The sequence below is a fragment of the Balearica regulorum genome, chromosome 12 (genome assembly GCF_011004875.1).
Source record: "Balearica regulorum gibbericeps isolate bBalReg1 chromosome 12, bBalReg1.pri, whole genome shotgun sequence".
Classification (NCBI taxonomy): Eukaryota; Metazoa; Chordata; class Aves; order Gruiformes; family Gruidae; genus Balearica; species Balearica regulorum.
Window position 1 is genome coordinate 13,905,092 of NC_046195.1, and position 19,224 is coordinate 13,924,315.

The 19,224-nt window shown below is 38.6% G+C and overlaps 1 long non-coding RNA gene across 1 annotated transcript in view; it reads left to right on the plus strand.

Moving 5' to 3' along the window:
* Window positions 1-18,672, plus strand: part of LOC142603558 (uncharacterized) — a 31,843-nt gene extending 13,171 nt beyond the window's left edge. The window contains exons 3-4 of the long non-coding RNA XR_012837497.1: window positions 10,645-10,731; window positions 18,629-18,672. This is a non-coding gene — a long non-coding RNA (uncharacterized LOC142603558). The remainder of the gene's footprint in view (window positions 1-10,644; window positions 10,732-18,628) is intronic.
* Window positions 18,673-19,224: the final 552 nt, after the last annotated feature.

Genomic DNA, 19,224 nt, shown 5'->3' on the forward strand with positions numbered 1-19,224 from the left:
TTCATTATTAACTTTCAAAGAGCAAATCAATCCCATTAAGCTGCCACACTTTTTATCCTAATTGGTTTTCCATTTGCTGTGAGTGTTTCTTATCCACATCTGCATTAATATAATTTTGGTCTTCTCCCTTTTAAAAATAATATTAATACTCATTTATGTCCCTTTCCAGCTTTATTAAGGCATTACTTGCTCTCACCTTTGTGGAAGCTAGAGAGTGACCGTTTACAAAGGTGTGCAGTGATAGGACAAAAGGAATGATGGCTTTAAGCTGAAGGAGGGTAGATTTAGATTAGATATTAGGAAGAAATTCTTCACTGTGAGGGTGGTGAGGCACTGGAACAGGTTGCCCGGAGAAGCTGTGGATGCCTCATCCCTGGAAGTGTTCAAGGCCAGGTTGGATGGGGCTTTGAGTAACCTGGTCTAGTGGAGGGTGTCCCTGGGGTTGGAACAAGATGATTTTTAAGGTTCCTTCCAACCCAAACCATTTCATGAATTGATATAATTCTATGAATGTTTGCCCTCAAAGTTTTTAACATTTGTGATAAACATGCACTTTTGCTGCTGGCATTAGTAATAAATTAACTACTTCAGCTTAAATTCAGCTCCTAGTTGTCCCCAGGTACCATCAAGAATCCTGCTCCTAGCTGGCCTTACACCAGAGGAGCTGGGAGACGAATTTCAGCATTTTAAGAGCTGTGTCTCAGTATAATCTTGTTTATAGTCAAGACTGTCTCCTCCTTAGGTATTTCCTTACTCTTTCTTGGCTAATGGAAAACCTTTGGGTATTTTTGATAGTGTACGCCCGCTGCACTGCCTGTGCTAAAACAGCCAGACATCCCAAGACAGTGGTATTATGAGCCTGAATTGTAACTGTGGTAAATTTTTGTGGGTGCTACTGCCTTTTCAGTTCTGTGTGGCAGATCATATCTTTAATCCATGCAATCAGACTCTCCTCTGTTGTCACGTCTGCGACTGTGCATGAAAATAGCTGCTCAGTAACATAACACATTTCAGTGATGTATACTTGTGACTTTGCTAATTTTGAGGTGTGTTTACTGACTGCAAGAAGAATCTGGTGAGATACAGGTTCTTATTTTTGTCCTTGGATAAAAATGTCATGCCTGTTATAAGCATGTGATGGACCATATGAAAGAAATATTTTTTGCATTTGTCTTATAATCTGAATTTTTAGTTTGTTCAGTCAACTGCTTGAGTTTGAAAAGCAAAGACAAAACCAAAAGGAGATAGTTCTGGAGAGAAGGGATAGTCAATCTGTGAGAGTACTCAAGAAAACTTCAGTGGACACATGAGTCAATTGTAAGGAGTTAAAAAAAAAGAATTTCTGACAAGGTCCCTCCTGTTAACAAAGTTTGTATTTTAAGAATTCTGTATACTTTGTTGTTCATTTATAATTGATATTATACATACACACACATATATATAAATTTTACCAAGTGAACAACAACATAGGTTGTTTAGGTCTCCTGGCAAAGCCCATTTGTACGGCATGCACAACCTCACTGTACTTCAGCCTTTTCATTCCTTTTCTTTCAAGTTCATGTGGATTCCTTGTGTGCTGATATTTGTGCTGTGACGTGCACCTTTATCAAAGGTTTTAGAAGACTAATATTAGTGTCTTCTCACTGGAACAGAGGAGACATCTGTCTGGGTAACAACAGATGGGGAAGATGACCTAAAAGCTGCAGAATGAGATTTTAAAATCTTGGGAGAGGCTAGAGCAGTATGAAGTATCCTAGATTATTCGACTTCTGCTGCAGAAAGACACACTGGACTCCAATACACTGGAAAACTGCATATTAATAAGCTTTTATAGGGTCAGTCTGTGGGGAGGTGCTGCGCTGTATAGACTGGTAGAATCTCTCTCTGAATATAGGCTGCCTCAGAAACCCAAGTGTTTTGTTCCCTGATTTTTTTTTTTTTAATGCTACTCAATATATCAATTGTTTTGCTAAAGTTATTCCCTAATTTACCCATAAATGTGCCAGTCCCCTTCTGTTCCTGTCTATCTTAAGAAGCAGCAGGAGAAATTCAGTTTTTCCTTACTTACTTTTCAGTAGAAATACAATAATAATTATTTTTTAAGTAGAAAATCAACTCATGCTAGGGATCTTGCATTTTGACAGGCAACATTTTAAAAAAATCCAAAGACCGATGGTCTGTCATACTCAAAATTCCTTGTTATTATAAAGCAATTTGAATTACTCTCAGTTGGTTTGGAACATCTTTTTTTGTAGGCATAAGCCCAACTTTTTCCCTCTGTAGCTTACAGAGAAATATACACTAGATAATATAATACTTGATGCATAATTTCTTGCTCACTGAGAGATGTGTCTGAAATATACACGTTAATACACATGTACACATATTGCAAGCTAACAGCAAGAAATCCTAACACAATCTATACTGGGTAGTCATGTGGATTCTTCAGGTATTTTAGCATATGGAATTAAATAACTCTTATACAATTAGAAATTATGACAGAAAAAGTTCTTAGGGTGTAACTTTCCTAGCAAATACATCCTCAAAAATTGCAATATATGCTACAGTTAATGCCATTAGGAAGGATGTGATGTAGTGACCCTACGCTGATTGTAGGATAACTGATGTCTGTGGTGTGATGGCTGCTACACATACGTATCTATCCTTCTGGTTTTACAAATGGTGTTTTCCAACATTGGTGCTGTACCTGACTTTTCCATTATAAACTCTAAGATGTAAATATGTGTTTAAATAGCTGTTGCATTTGAGGTGCTGCTTTAAAGGGTTTTCTCTTCTCTTCAAGGGCTTTCTGACCTCTGGTTTCTCCAAGTTCTGGAAATTTAAAGCTAAATGCTTCTGTTGGGCTGGTTTAGGTGCGTGTGGACTTTCAGAAGCGACATTCACATATGTTTCATGTTCAGTGGTAAGGAATGGACATAATGAGTAGAGAGGTGTTATAGACAAAATGCTCAGCTTATGCCTCTAGGCCAGTTGTAGCCAACGGGTACTTCTTTAGCAGCCTTGTGTAAGACTGACTTCTGTGGGGGTGAGGATGTATCTTGGGGCGCGTCTTCAGTGACAATGTCAATGAATGTCAGGAAAATTAACTCACTGTACTGTCTTCTAAGGCTTAGTTTTGTCTCTGGAGGGAGATGGAGAAAATCCATGGAGGAAAAATCCCCCGAGGGATATTTAACAAAAAGACAATACCTGACTTAAAGTCCCTGAGCCAGAAATTGCTAGAAGATGAGAGAGGACACCTGGGAAAGTATTGCTTACTCTCCTATTACAGTCTTCTGCATTTTATCTTCTATCACACAGGATAATTTGGCTTAACCTAGTGCAGCTGTTCTTACATCTTGCACTGAGATTTATATGGATTTATTGATACATAGTGGATATTTACATGCCCATTTTAGCTAGTATGTGGTATTGTTCTTCCTAAATCCCCTGTAGAACCATTGGGGAGCAAAATATTCCTACAGAAGGTGTTTCAGAGAAAAAGCCTAGCGTGGGTTCCCTTTCTCCAGATAATCCTCTATCCACTATAGCAGAGGGAGACAGAACAGCTGAGCTGGCTGATAGAAGCCACATGGTGTTGAATGGTTTGTCCTGACCCCAGCCTGTCCATCATCACTGAATGTACCCCCTTAACACAGAACATGCACAATCTGTGGCAAGTCCTGTGTAAAGAAAATTTGTGTTGTGCTGTATCAAAATACCACATCAGATTTAACAAAGAATAACAATCCTAATGCAATTACTCTATTTCATAACTACAAGGAGAACAAGACACAACGGGGCTTTTTGTTGGGTGCGTGGGGCTTTTTATCACTATTAAGCTGCAGGGTAAAATTCACTGTCTTTCTCAAGCCCCCAAGGGACACGTCTTGACCCTTCTGACTGCTTCTCAGTGTGGCGGATTGGGCAGGTCAGCGTCTCTGTGAATAGTTGTCATTCTGGTGCCGTACCCATTTGCTGCCAGCACAGTCTCCAGGGGAGAGCCCAACAGAGAAACAACGTGCAAAGATCTGCCCACACAGGGTGGGACAGAGGGGGAGGACTGTGGTAGGTGGGGTGAGGCTACCGCAGTTTGGAGGCACCGGTGTAAGTGTTGGTGACTGAATATGCCCCTTTGAGCTGTGCTGGAGCTGCCGTGGCATATGGTCCCATGGGTCTCCAGCCTTGTGTTTTCTCACTTTATAGGAGAGAGCCAGCAGAATAACAAAAGACTATTTCTAACATATTTCAATGGGGTTTTTCCTCCTCCTCTTTGTCTGGGATTATTCTGAACATAGCTTAAACCCTAGTGCCCTCTTCTGATCTTGAAATAGGTGTCAGCTCTCAGCACACCTGTCCCTGCAGCTCCAGCTCAGCAGGCAGTGGCAGCCAATTGTTTGAAGTTACGCAAGCATTTGGGGACACAGATATTTTAATTTGTAATCAGCTTTAAAGCCTTCAACGTTTACTCTGATCAGAAACAGGAGCTTAGGCAGAAATCAATCTTTCCTATTTATAAAAAACATTTTTTTTTCTCCCCTGGCAGGAGCTGTAGGCTTGATCTGAAGTCCACAGAAATAAAGGGATAAACTCTTATCAGCTTAACACAGCAAGTTCTTTGGCCAGTAGTCACTTAGGCTGAAGGAGGCGTACTATTACAAGATCTTCAAGGGACAAACGCTAATTAAGGATAATCTTTCAGAAAATATTACTTTTTTTGGTCATATTTAACATGGGAAATGCTGCTAAGTGATAATTCTACAGTTTCTTACTTTTGGGAGACTTTTCAATGCTACTAAACCAAATTTAGTTTATGTGTACATATATCTAGCCAGATGTTTGTAATGCACGTTAGGTATGTCTTACACTCAGATAGCTACAGACTGTATGAATAAGTTCATTCCTCGTTTATAGGCTGCCACCTCTGGGGTGGAAGGCAGTAGCTGTCAAGGAGCACACAGCAGTGCTGCACAGCAGTCTCAAGGCACATTCGGAAACTCTGCATCCAGTTTGCATTGTAGGGTGAGTCTGTGCAAGGGGAAGTAGAAACCACCTCTTTATAAAAATGTATGTGTTTTCTAAAATCATCTTAAAATCATATTTTTTTACTGATTACCATTTAAACAACAACAACAAAAAATCTAATAAAATATTTGCCCTTAAGGCACTCAATATGTCCAAAGTATGCTAAATGTGGTGAAATCTTCTAACTCTAAATTTACTGCAAATAAGGTTATGAATTAATTTTCACAGTACTGGCTTTTCTAGACTGAGGCTGTTTGCTTATGTTTTAAGCAGCTAATATTCTGCAAACTGAGAGTTGTGCAACTGCAAATAAACATTCTCTACTGAGAAAACTATTTGTTGATAATTTTAGATGGGAGTTGTTGAGAGACTGATGGGCAGATTAGCACTAGAGGCCTCTCTAGCAAGAGGTTTATCAACACGTTAAGCAAGAAAAGGGATATTTATAGTATTTTCCTGGAACATGATTTTTCCAGCTCTCTAGTGCCATCTTGAGTCTCTTGCTGCATTCAACAGAAAATCCAAGTTGAGGTATGATACATATGGAGACAAAGAGAAAATAGATTTCCAGTCCTGATGAGTACAGCCCTCTCCAGTCATCAGGTGTAAGCCATCAAGTATAAGAGAAACAACATTAGTTAGTTCAACTGAGATTCTATGCATCGTGATAAACTACAGCAAGAGTTGAAGTGAAATGCTGGGGCAGTGTGATGTTAGTGGAAACTTGTTGTAAGGGGTGGCAGAACAAGGTTTGTTCTTGGAAAGCAACTGAGCTCAGGCCCGATGTGGATGTCTTGGATACGTTTTGACACCATTCTCTTTGTCCTATAATTGCCCTTCACAAATTTTTCACCTTCTGAAAATGAATGAGATAAGACAGATCATATATTGTTGTTCCTATGATCCTAACTACATACTAAAGAAAATCTATGGATATCCCAAGTCCCTTGGGATAGGTGACATAAAACGTAGAAGCCTGAGGCCTTCCTATGTGGGCATTTTTTTAACGCCTCCTGCTTTCTACTTTGTAATGTTTAGACTTTTTTATAAGTTTACAACTTTTAGAAGTCTCTTTTCTTATTATTCCCTATTCTCTCCCATTGCCTTATTTCACTCTTGGTGACAGTATTTTCAGTCAGTATTCATAACTCAGTATTTTATGAGTAATCAGTGTCCTAGGCAGCAGGAATATGATGGTGAGATCATTGTTGCTAATTGAATACTTGGTGGGGGATCTCTTCCCCTCCACTGAGTTCTTGACATCTACTAAAAATAAGTTGCTAAAATTTGATTCTAATAAAATCTACTTTCCATAGCCTATTTTAGAATCTTGAGTGTATTTGGGCATAATATTAGCAATCCCAAGTACTTTCCTCTTCCAAACAGAGGACACTGGTTTAAGGTGCCATTTATACATACTCCTTTCTAATAAATCTCAGAATAGTAGCTGACGCTAACACAGTTTAAACTGTGCTAGCACAGGGTTAAATTAAACCCTAATGAAAACATCCTGAGCTGGATTTTCCACCCAGCCTTCTGCTGCTGCTCTACTGCAGCAAATATTAGTCCTCTCTCTTAGCTTGTTGACTTGGGAGTTTCTGCAGCGTGTGCCAAGCTGGTACAACCAGCTTCTAGGCCCTCCCAGCTGGTGCAGGGGATGAGCTGTGGTGAGATACAGAGGGGTCATTCATTAATATCCAAATGCAAGTAAAACTTTGAAGATGTTAGGCCTCAGGATTATTACTCTATAGAATAACTGGCACAAAGGAAAAATGTATGTTTTGTGCCTATAGTAGTTGAACAAACAGGTGTCTCCCCAATCCTCTGGAAACCTAAATTCACTGCTCTTTTGGGATTGTGTACTCATTTCAGTACTTGTGTTGCCTTCCTATAGGATTTGGGTGGTTCTTCAGGTATACGTTATGTATCAACCTTAGCATTTCTTCAAAAGAATGGCTTAACTTATCAGATTCTGACTGCTACCAGTGGACTTCCAGGGCGGTACTCAGGTACATGTTAGACACACCCATCTTAGGTTCTCAGAATTCATAAAGGTGATTATTTTTAGTGATAGTCTTGGGAATAATCTTTAGATGGTGTGTATTTGCATTTGATGTCACCACACTGTTGTAGTGCTGCCTTCAATGCTTCTTTTTATGTATTTCCTGCAAGTGCCACATTAAATGATCACAGGATTCTTGGAAAAACAACAGGAAATTATATAATGGTGCCCACAAGTTCTGTGTGTTGACTTTTCCACAGACTTGCCAGTTTGAGTCTAAAAATTGTTGGTACAACAAAGATATTTGATCTTATTCTCTGTTCTTGATACTTGTTTGCAAGCTAGAAGCCCTGACCTTTTGCTGGTTTATTATGGGGAAAAAAAAGAAAGGAAAAAGAGAAGAACTAATTACAGAGAATATTGTGGTTTTGATTATAGGGATAGTTGTTTAATTTAGTTGCTTTACATTCCTAAGTAACTATTAGCAGGAATTCATATGGACACACTGTTATCTGCAAGTAAATTAGAGCTTGCATTGAGATGCAGGAGGAATGTCTGTATAATGGAATCATAGATCTGGTATAAAATTTGTAGGACATGGAATAAGTAATTGCCTTTTCAGTCTACCTCAATACATTAAAATCATAAAGGATAACCTATAAAAATGGAGGAAAGCTACAGTGAAAACATTGTTCCTCGGTAGTCTTACAGAGGTCATAAGCTGTGGAGGACAAGACAGTTTTCAGTGGAAAATTATAGAAAATCACCCTATGCCAATGTCACAGGAATAACTAGAAGGTCTGTGCTTTTGGCCATGTCTAAGGGGATCTCAAAGTGCTTCTTGGAAGATTTTGAATATTTATAGTTGAGAATTCAAAATCCTAATCTCTTTGTTGGCCTGAAAATAGCTTTGCTGTTGAAGATATGATGACTCTTTCTGGTTTATTGTGGTGAATTTACCAAATAACTTTCCCCTCTTATGGGTTTAGTTTCCATCTGAGGGATAATTTATCCCCTAGATGCTAGCAATAAACAAGACCCATTAAATTGTTTAGAGCCTTCCAGCCTCATTTGGATAATTCCTTCCGTAAATTCTCCCCTCATCCGGGACGATTCCTCAATAAATTCCCCAGGCCGAGTTTGGTTTTCAGCACATTCCTTTAAAGTCTCGTCACTGGACGAGTCCCAGTAGATGTCTTAGTCTAGCAAAGCGTTGGGGTGGTGAAACCGTGCATCCTTGCCTGCCAGGCAAAGTGCCATCTCTTCACTTGTGCCGTGCTGTTGACAGTGGCTTGCCGGGAGCCTTCGGCGATGTTCCCACCTCGTGCGTTCCCCGTATATGTTACTGTAGGAGATAGGAATGCAGTTTTTAACTGACAGTCGCAAACCCAAGGAAACGAAAAGAGCAGCCTGCCTTCTCTGAAACCTGCGATGGCCTTCACTGTGTTAAAATTACTCTGTTACCAGGAACAGTCTAGTCTTACCGGGATGAGGTCAAAAAGTGTTATTTTACCCTAAAGCAGGATATTTTACCCAAGCAGTAGATGAAATTAATCTTTCCTGATCTCTCCATTGCAACTACTGGATGGCTTCCAAGGCTCAAGCAGGCCTGTGTAGCATTAGCTTGAGTACTTCAGGATTCCTGCAGTCTGAAAAAAGACACATCCTATACTGCTTTAGTTCTTCATTCATGGCTCTGGCAGCTCTGTAACGAGGTAGAGAACAGAGCGCAGTGGCAGACCTTGGCGGTTGTATTTTCTGACCCTTTCAGAAGGACTCAAACCAAGTGCAGTTGCCCTGGTTATAGCTCACCAGACCCAGCCTTTACCCTCTCTAGAGCAGAGAATGCTGACAGTTGTTCTAAATTATTAAGCACTTTAATGATGATTTTAAAAAGAACAAAACACAACAACACCCAAACATAACAACAAACCACAAAAAAAAAAAGCCCAACAGCAAAAAGTGACCAAAAGAACCCCCAAAAATCCACTTGGAGTGTGACTTACTGGGCTTTGCTTTCACTTTCCTGTAAAGGATGCAAACCTTGGCCTACAAATAGTAACAGGGTTTTTCCCCTTTGAAAAATCTATGCTTGCTCCCCCCCTCTTTTATTTTTTTTTTTTCCCTTGAGAACTGTCCTATTGATGTAACTAGCTGATTATGTAAAGGTCATCCTGGATTACTGGTGTTTTGTATATAAAGTAGTAACAATGGGGTCACAATTCACTGCAGAATTTCATAGTTTCAGTTGTAGGGGGGTTTGTTGCTAACATATTTTATTTTGAGAGGACACTGATGTCAATCAGATGGTTTAGCTACTTAATTACTGTTATTGGTATACTATATTGTTTTCTTGTTAGGCTGATTTTTATCATATTGAAAAGATAAAAATAAAACACATCTTGGTTTTTTTGAGAACCTTTTAACTTCACAGACGGGATTCTCAGACCCACTGTGATTGCTGAGTTTCCTATTTCATAATTAATTGAAATGGGATATGGATTTGTATTTTCTGAATGAGAATAGCCCCTCTTCAGCATTTAAAGATAGACAACATGCAACATAAATTCAGAATAAAACTGACATCAGCTCAATGTAGTAATATATTGAAGAGAAAGTTCACCGAGAAATCTTTAATTTCCGCCCCTCTAGCACATAAAAAACACTGTACTGCTGTGCTACATAAGCTATTTGCTTTCTACTGCTAGGGAGTTTAGACTGTTTGGAAAGTCTGCAAATGAAACCAAAAAGTATTAGAAACTTCTACTGTATTTCTTGAGAAAATATCACTTTTATTTAGTTGTTCATTTAAATCTTTTGTCACAGCAGATTTTTGTAGCCATGTTATATTACTATCAAAAAGATTTGATTCAACTGAGGAGGTAAATGAGACCAATGTGTTTTGTCATAATTGAGAATGAAGAAAAATTAAGCCTCTTTCCATTGTAAATACTTACCTGATGTTTAGTTGCAAAAATTTGCTTTGGGACAAGTGTTTGCAGTGGAAACACTGACTGTTCTTTAAGTAGTCATAATGTTTTGAATGATGTTGCTAAAACTTAGTTACTCTTTCTTCTTTTTTTTCTGACAGACTATATGAAATATCAGGTAATACGCTTTCAGAGCACGAACCATCATGCCACTTTATTGTTTTAATCAGTGTGAAAGGAATGATTTAATTCTCTATCCAATTACATTTTTGCGTAAGCTCATTTTAATAGGCTGAGTATTTTCCTAATTTATCTGCTAATCATTAGGAACACATTTGGCCACAGTTCAGAGACTGTTGTGTCCTAAGTTTCCGGCTGGGATTAACACAGTACTAAGAAATCCAAACCAATTCTGTGTAATGGAATTAGAGCATTTTTTACACACTTGGGTGAGAACTAGTAGGGCTGAGTGTATGTGTAGGGTTGTGTGTATTCATCTGCACCTGCGCCCATAAAGGTCAGGATTTTCACTGGTTAATGCAACTTCCTTAGCAGGGTTTAATTACCAGAAATAAAAGTGCATGCAATGACAGAAATGTCAGTTTATCACGTAATTAATTTGGTCTTGCACTGTTGTAGAGAGATGTTCTTGAGCTAGGTGAATAATTGTATGTACTTTCATTGTAGTGGCTGTTCTGTGAATGGATTCGTGTATCATCCCTGGAATGAAACGTGGTTTTCTGAAAATTTACCACCTGGCAGGAGTCAGGAAAGGTGAGATTGACTTTTAGCACTATCACAAATTTGTTTAGCAGAAATCTGCAAATTTTATCTATGAATCAAGGATCAATTTTGTTAGGATCCCTTCCCCACACCAAATTAAATGCCTGTAAACATTGCTCATCTTTCTTATCTAACCGGAAATGTATTATTTATTTATGGGAATTTTGGATATTATTGATTTCTACAGCCATATCTATGTAACTAAATGTTTATTAGAAATAAACCTGAGCAATAAAATCAAGGGGGGGTTTTAGATGTCTAAAATTTGGTCATGTTTTTATTTGGACCTGCCATGAAGATAGTACCAAGAAAGAGGTTTCTAATAAGTCTCAGAGCATGCTGCTAAATCAGAACTAGTCTCAAAACTAATCTGTTTTAAAATATGCTTAGGTGTTTTGATAAAACCTTGACTCTTAATTTCACTACAAATGGAAGTGCTTGGACATGATATAATGTTCTATTTCCTGTTAGGCTATTCTTAGACCTAAAACTCCAAGCTTCCCAGACCTCCCCAGAAATAGGCTTATTCCCAAAAAGAAAAACTGACAACAAGAATTATTAATGTCCCTGAAAACTAACTCCTACTCTGCAAGATAAATAGAAATAGTTCAACCATCTGCAATAGTGTCTGTAGAGTTAGATAACTTACGTAACATCTGAACTCAAGAAGAAAAGATAAATAATTAAAAGTCATCCTATAGGCAACATAATACTCTGTGACAGCTACAATATTTGGGAAAGTACATATAGACTAAACATAGTTTTGATATCACTCCAGGACACCTACGAGAGAAATTATATAATTTTAACAGAACTCCTTTAACTGCGATGAAATGTCTGGTTTGATCCCCTTTTGGAGAACCATGTCTTCATGTTCCAGGATGATGTAGTTGTTGCTCAGCTATTTTTTGTTACTAGTTATATAGTGAGAGTTGACTGACAAACAGCAAATGTCGTATGCCTCCTCCTCACCCTGTAACCAGAAGGTTGAGGTTAAAAGTGGGAGGGAAGAATGGGAGAGGAATAAATGAGAGCACAAGAAATCTGGTAGTATCAGAAATCTGTATGTACAGTGAAGTGCTGAATGACACATTAAGGCAAACCACGTTAATTATAAATTATATGTGGTAAATTGCAAGATAAAATTTATTTTAGAAACTAAATCTATCACATATTGGTATGTTGCATTATCCTGAAGTGACCCTGGGCAGCCAAATGTTCTTGCAGTCTGTCCTTGGCTCCTTTTGTATTATACAGGTTCCTAAGCCAAATTTGCAAAGTTAAATATCTGAGCTGTAAATAAAGATCCCCAAAGCCTCCTGTGCTTTCCTCGTTCTAAGAGTCCCTTCACAGTATGGCCCCAATTCAACTAAGTACTTAATATCTACTTAAATCCCACTTAAATCAATGGGATTTAAACATTTGCTTAAATGCTTTGCTAAATCATGGTCTATTAAACTGTCTACATTGGAGGTCAAATTGTAATTAATACTGCTGTGATTTTCATATTTTTTTTCTGGTGTTATACATGAGACCCCAAACTACATTTCACTGTAGTCTTGCTTGAACTGAAGCTGGAACTGTTTAGAGGGAATGCGTGCAAGACCTGTGTTTGTGTGCAAGAAACAGGTTTTAATTATTTGGGGCATCAGCTACTGTAAAGTTGTGTTCCTGATAAAGTGAAGTCAAAGAAGCTCAGTTAAGAGACTGAATGTTTTTCAAGCACCAGCGTTCTGAAGATTAGTAACATGAAATTTTCCTTTTTCAGTAATGATTGCAACCCTTGGTAAATGTGGGAACATACAGTTTTTACAGAATGTAGACACATGACAATATTTGAGGAGGAACAGTTAGAAGTTTTTTCTTCTTTGGCTGATTTGTTGGTAATCTTGTCTTGGCCTATTTTTTTCACAAATGCGACTAGGATTGACAAGGAACACAGCCTTTTGTAGCAGAGGAGACAGCCAGAGAAGTTGCCAAAAGGGCCATCAAGAATCCCCGAGTAATTTGATGGGTAGGGAAAACTATGTCAAAAATATTGCAACTGGATATACTATAAATTTTTTAGAAGTCGCATGTCCCGCTATGCCTGGGATGCCCAAAGAGATTACTCTAGCCTTATCACTGCTTTTCTGGAACAGAGTGAGGAGGGATGGTGGGAAAGTGAGGACTCTTCTCACTTCTATAATGCAAGCTCTCTGCCTGTGATGGAAATCAGCCAAAAGACAGCTCATATGCCAAGAAAGCCCAAGTTGAGAGATGAGTGAAAAATACCAGATGCTTAAACTTGTCTTGGATTTTTTCAAAGCTGCTAATACTGGTTTTCTGTTTAATTAGTTAAATAAGTGTTGGACTGTGCTTCTCTTTCATGTACAGATATTTCTGGGATTATATGACTTAGCCACCTCTAGGGTACTGCTGTCCATGTAAGAGGAAGAGCTAGGTGTTAGTTTCTTAAGCAACATTAACAGGAGAAAATTGCTATAGAGCACATCCCATTCCCCTCACCCACAACGCATCTACCCTACCAGAATTGCCCCAAGACTGGCGTTCCTGAGACAGCTTGTTGTCTGGAAGTTAGGTTGGGTTTCTATCCTGGGAAGAAATTGCTCTCAATGGGTACATATTACCAAGTAGACAAGATTTATTTCCAGAGCGTTGTGTTTTCTGTTCACCACTTAGTTTTCTTTTAAGCAGTTAGGCATTTCCCAAGAGATCTCAGTATTTTGTCTAAAACCTCAGGGGCATGGATGGACAAATAAGTCTATCCCTCTTGGACATGAAGTGGCCTTTCCGTAAGGGATGTTTTTCATGGACATCTATAAGCATTCTTCAGCATTTTCGTGCCTCCTGAAAGGTGAGAATAAGTCAAACAAGCATTGAGGTTTAAACGTGCAGAATCATAAGTCCATACAGAAGGGCATCTGAAGTAATGAAAGGTGAGCCTCTCGGCTGAGAAAAACTGTATGGTATTGATCAACTAGAATCAGTAGAGTAAAAAAGCAAGCAGGTTCTGGAGAGGAGTAAGTGCAATCAACAAACCTATCAATATTAGATATCATAAAACCATTCAAAGTATATTTGTTCTTTGTGTCACTTGTCTTGCTGCATAATTACAATGCCTACAGCAACTTGATTAATCTACTGAATATATCTGATATGGCCTTTTCAGACAGCAGATATAAATGTTCTGAACACACATAATTTCATAGTGATTTTAATATTCCATTTGTTTCCATACTTCTATAAGATATATATTCATCTGTCTGTATCACTTATAGAAAAATTAAATACATGCAGGATAGGTTGTAATTTAAAAGAAATGGATGTAAAGTTAATGGTTATATTCAGGATATAGCTTAATAATAATTTAATGCTAACATTTTTTTGCAAATGATGATACATGAATTTTAATCATACTTCACAATGTGAAACATTCAAAAAAATTAAAGTTCATCTCTGATTGACAATGCTTATTCTGTATAAATCTATATATATTATAAAAGTGTTTCTTACCAGGTTTTTTCAACTTCTCCAGTGAGCTGTTACAGGACTTCTGTGAAAGGGGGAAAATAGTCATTTGCTGAGCAGGGAAAGTAACTTTCTTCACATACTTTATCTAATGATACAATTTCTTCATCTTTGTGTGTTCATTGAGGAATCATTCTTTTGCAACTTCCTTTGTTCCTAAGCCTGGATAAAAAATATCCCTTCTTTCAAAAATCTTAGAATATTGCAGTGCGCTTTGTTTCGCCTCAAAGGCTGATTTGTGAATTGTACATGAAAGTGTTCCACGTTATCGTGTTGTTTTTTGAAGATTTAAAGTTTCCTCAAATATTTACTACTACCCATTCTTTTGTCACAACTATCAAGTGTAGATATAAAAAAAGAGGCCCTCTCCCATTTTCATATTCTTTATCACGTATTGAATTAAATTCTAAGGGAAAATGGAAAAGAAATTAGATGGCAATTTTATGACTTTCTTCAAATGATCATAATTTAACTTAATTTAAAATAAAATATTAGTAAAGTATTAATTTTTCTTGGTGGGAAATTCCGTTCATGGAACAATTTCCCAGGGAAACAGAAACAAAGTGATGAACTGTCCTTTCTACTTTAGTAATGAGATATTTCTAAAATAAATAGTTTTGTCTGGTTTAGCATTTGTCTCTTGCGTATTTATGCACAATCTAGGACCGCAGCCTGTACGTGGTATGTTCTGGACCTTGTTTTGGGGTATCTTAACTCTCTCTTAATTCTCACACTTTTTAGAGGTTGTAAATTGCAAGCAGGCTACAAGAGAATCTCCTTCACATTCTATAATAAGAAGAGGGGAAAAAATTATACACATGGCTAATTTCAGTGACGTAATGATTGAAAGTATTTTTTTAAAAAATGATAAGTATGTCCAAATGCAGATTCTTATGAAAAGGTTTGGAGTTTCAAAATTAGATAATTTTAATGCACTCTTATGGTTGTTTTTCAGTTAGAAAATTAAACTCTGGAAACGTCCCCCTAGCTAAATGAGGTTTCTGCAATGTTGAAATTAATCAATCAACTCTTCAATAAGAGCCAAGCCTCAAATCCACAAGCACGAAACAACAGCTAGTAATGGCCATAAAAATTGATTTCAGAAGGTTAAATGTGCACATTCAGGGCTTAGAGAACAAAGTCGTTATTGCCTTATCCAAACGGATATCTGTGTGACTCGCATTACTTTGCATACACTGTAATCATGAAAATTAAGGGACTGGGTTTAGATGAGGCCATGAAGTTTGATGCATGTTGGAAAGTTGAATCGGGGGGGGGTGTGTTTCCTGATGAATGAGGTCCATGCAGGTCTGACACTGAATCGTTTTGTTCACTGCTGGGGCAGGAAGAGGGATATAAAAAAAAAACCCCAAACAAAAAAACCAGACAAGCAAAAAAAACCCCAAAACACAAAGGTATTAAGTATGTGTTTGAGGGTAGATTTTTTTTTTTGGCTGATGGTTGGGCACATTTAAAGGATAACAATAGGGTTTCTCATTAGACCTAGATGAAAATCAAAGTTGGTAACAGTAGCCGGCTTGCATGCTAAGGTTGTGGCTGAGGTTGGCATCAATACTTTGATTAAACTTTACAAGAATCAGTCTGGAAAAATGGTTGCCTGGTAAGAAGGGGATAAAAACCCGTAAGTAATCATGCCTAAAGCCTGACAGGGTAGAAATAGGTAGGCTTTGGTTTACTGTTTAGCCAAAAGTTTTCTCCAATATAGGCATATCAAATGACTTTGAATAAGTGTAAAAATTCTGAATGGCGGAGAAACCTGATAAGAGCTACATTTCAACCAAGAGAGGGATAGAGATGCATTTTGGAAAAGTTTTCTGTAGGTTTTCTCTGTGGGACTTTCCAATCTAAGGCTATAATTAGACACAGGCTAAAAAAAGGGATCCTGGGCTGTGTTGACATTTAATATCTGTTTGTCATGGTTTTGCCCCAGTCATCAGCTAAGCACCATGCAGCCACTTGCTCACCCTTCCTCCCCCAAGGGGATGGGGATGAGAATTAAAAAAAAAAAAAAAAAAAAACAACCCACCACCTAATTCATGGGTTGAGATAAAGACAGTTTAATAGGATAACAAAGGAAGAGAAGAAGAAGAATAAAAACAAAAACACAAAAAAACCAAGTGATGCACAAATGCAATTGTTCACCACATGCAGAAGGAAAAAAACAACCCAATACCCAGTCTGTTTCCGAGCAGTGATCCCACCTCCCAGTTAGCTTCCCCCATTATATCCGGAGCATGATGTACTATGGTATAGAATATCCGTTTGGCCAGTTCGGGCCAGCTGTCCTGGCTGTGCTTTCCCAGCTCCTTGTGCACCTTGGCAGGGCATGAGAAGCTGAAAAGTCTTTGACTTAGTGTAGTCACTACAAGTACCTAGCAACAACTAAAAACATCAGTGTGTTATCAACATTATTCTCATACTAAATCCAAACCACAGCACTATACCAGCTACTATAAAGAAAATTAACCAGGACACTGTTACCAGGCTAAAATCAATGGTATGTCCTTCAGACCTCAGGAAATTACAATTAGGGTAAGGGCATGTAGATCTCTCTGGAGTAAAGTTTTTGTGTTAACCATGCTAAAACTGTTTCAGGTAGGGTGAGGTAGAATTTGGATTGCAGTTGTTCACGTTAAGACAGAGTGAGTAGGAGTATTTGGCATAGATTTCTGTTTAGGTTGTTGATCTTCCTCGTCAGGACAAGGTTTCTAGGGCTAGGTGACTGGCCAAGCTTTTCATGCCCAAGATTATGTTTGGATTTATGCATATGTTCCTTGGCTGAATTAGAGCTTAAGACCCACAGCCGATGTCGAGCTAGGGCGTGGAATGGCCAAATATAAAAAAATACAAAATGAAAAGGCATAGGTGGTATAGCGACCGGGCACCGTGAACAGCAATAGAAACAGCTGAATGTCAGCCAAACACAGGAAAGATGAACGGTTTGACACTCAGTGTAATCAACACCAAAAGCATAATTGCAGAAGATGGAAATGTAGTTGCTTCAGATGATCTTCCAAAAATCATTTATTTCAAAAAAAGAGAAAGAAAAAATAATCTGATGCTGATGATTTGAATCATGTGCAGCATATAACGAAAAACTGAATGAGAACAACAAAATGAAAAACAGGAAGGAAAAACACCACCTCAAAAAAAGAGGGAATTGTTTAACTTTTTTCTTTTTTATTCTTTTTAATGAGGTTTTGACAAATCTCCCAAGGATTTGCATTTTTGCAAGAAGCAACTTTTTGGAGAGTCCACGTGCATTTGAAATACTTTGAGCCTTTGACTGTGCCGCTGCCCCTTGGGCTGTAATGCCGCAGTCTCTGCAGCCACCTCGCGGGGAGCCTCTACACGCTCGCTGAGGCGCACACGTAGTAAGCAGCACGTAGCCTTGTTGGTAACGTCTGAACTGTAACCTTTACTTCCTTCTCACAATGAATTTTTACTGGGTCAGAGTGAGCCGAGTCCTACAGCATATGTCAGTGGATAGTGACTGTAGATAGTGGTAGACAATTTCTCCTTCACATTTAAATCCTGTTCCCCCCCCCAATCACCACAGAGTATGAGAGTAAGCATGCAGAGTTTGGGGCACTGCCTGCAGAGCAGCTGAAGGTCCTTTTCTTGCTGAAGCTAAATTTATTATGTTATGGCACAGCAATGATCAGAGTTGCTGTTGACTTCCCTAAGGAGCCTTGGAAGGGTTAGTTGTGTTTGACAGCAGTACCAAAAGGCTGAACAGTCCATTTCTGTTTCCTCCTCCTGTCAACTTAGATGCCTTTTGTTTTCCCATTTTCTCTGATTATACCCTTACTGTTCCCATCCTGCCAACTCAACCAGCCAACTTTGACTTGGGGATGGTATTGCCTTTCTTTTCATAACTGCTTTACTGTCTTCCCCTCTGTCTTTTTGGCAGTTCTTTGCTCTGCAAATCAGTGAAACAAAGGATGCTCACTTCACTAGAAATAGCAATCATTTTACTGAGGGTTTTGTGGATTCAATTTATAGGAAGGCAGAGACCAAGTAAGCTTTCTTCAGAAACAGATTTGTCCTCACAGGATTGAGTGATGGAGGTACAGGCCATTCAGTTCACAAATTCTTCTCTAAGGACTCTTAATGTGTTTTGACAATGCTTATCCCTGTGTCCTGCTGCTGTACTGCTGCCGGCAATCAGCCTTTTGCCACAGCATGTGCTGTTACGTATTTTGGTTGAAGCTTCCCTTTCAGCTTCTGGCGCTTCATTGGCAGTTTGGGTCGGAAAGGTAGTCAGAGGCTGTCAACCTAGCCAGGTAGAAATATGTTTGTAGGACTGAATATTGTTTTTCTTTGAATTCCCTAGGGGAACTTCCTGAAGATCTCTAGCAAGCTGGCCTACCACCACCACGTGAGCTGCCCTTGTTTAACTCTCCACTTGGCAATAGAGGCTTCCAGTCCTCAGGTTTGTCTCATAGTGACCTTGTTTCCTTGATATAGTGGCAGTGTGGAAATGGCTTCTCGGTGATGGCTCATGCCTTTGTTCCAAATATGTATGTGGTTTATCATGGGTAAATTTCTGAACTGGAAACCGAGATTATCTGTGCGCCATTTTGGGAGGCTATGGTAAAAGGCTGCCACTAGAAGCTCACATCCAAAGCTTCGTGAAGAGTTGAGAAGTTGGAGAGGCTGTGGCCTCTGCTTCCTCCTAAGGTTCCTCTGGCTTTGGTCCACCACTGAGGGCTGCTCTGTAAACTGTGCTTCAGAAATGTGTACACAGAAAAGGATGAAAAATAGAGACATTTTCTTGCTGTCTGATCAGGAGATTGCAGTTTGTTGTAGCACTCATTTAAATGCTTAGAGATTATTATCCCCAACAGATGATCTTGCAGTGAAAAGGATTAAACAGCCAAACCACCTACGTTTGGGTGAAAAGGCAACATAAATTGATTAAGCAGTTGT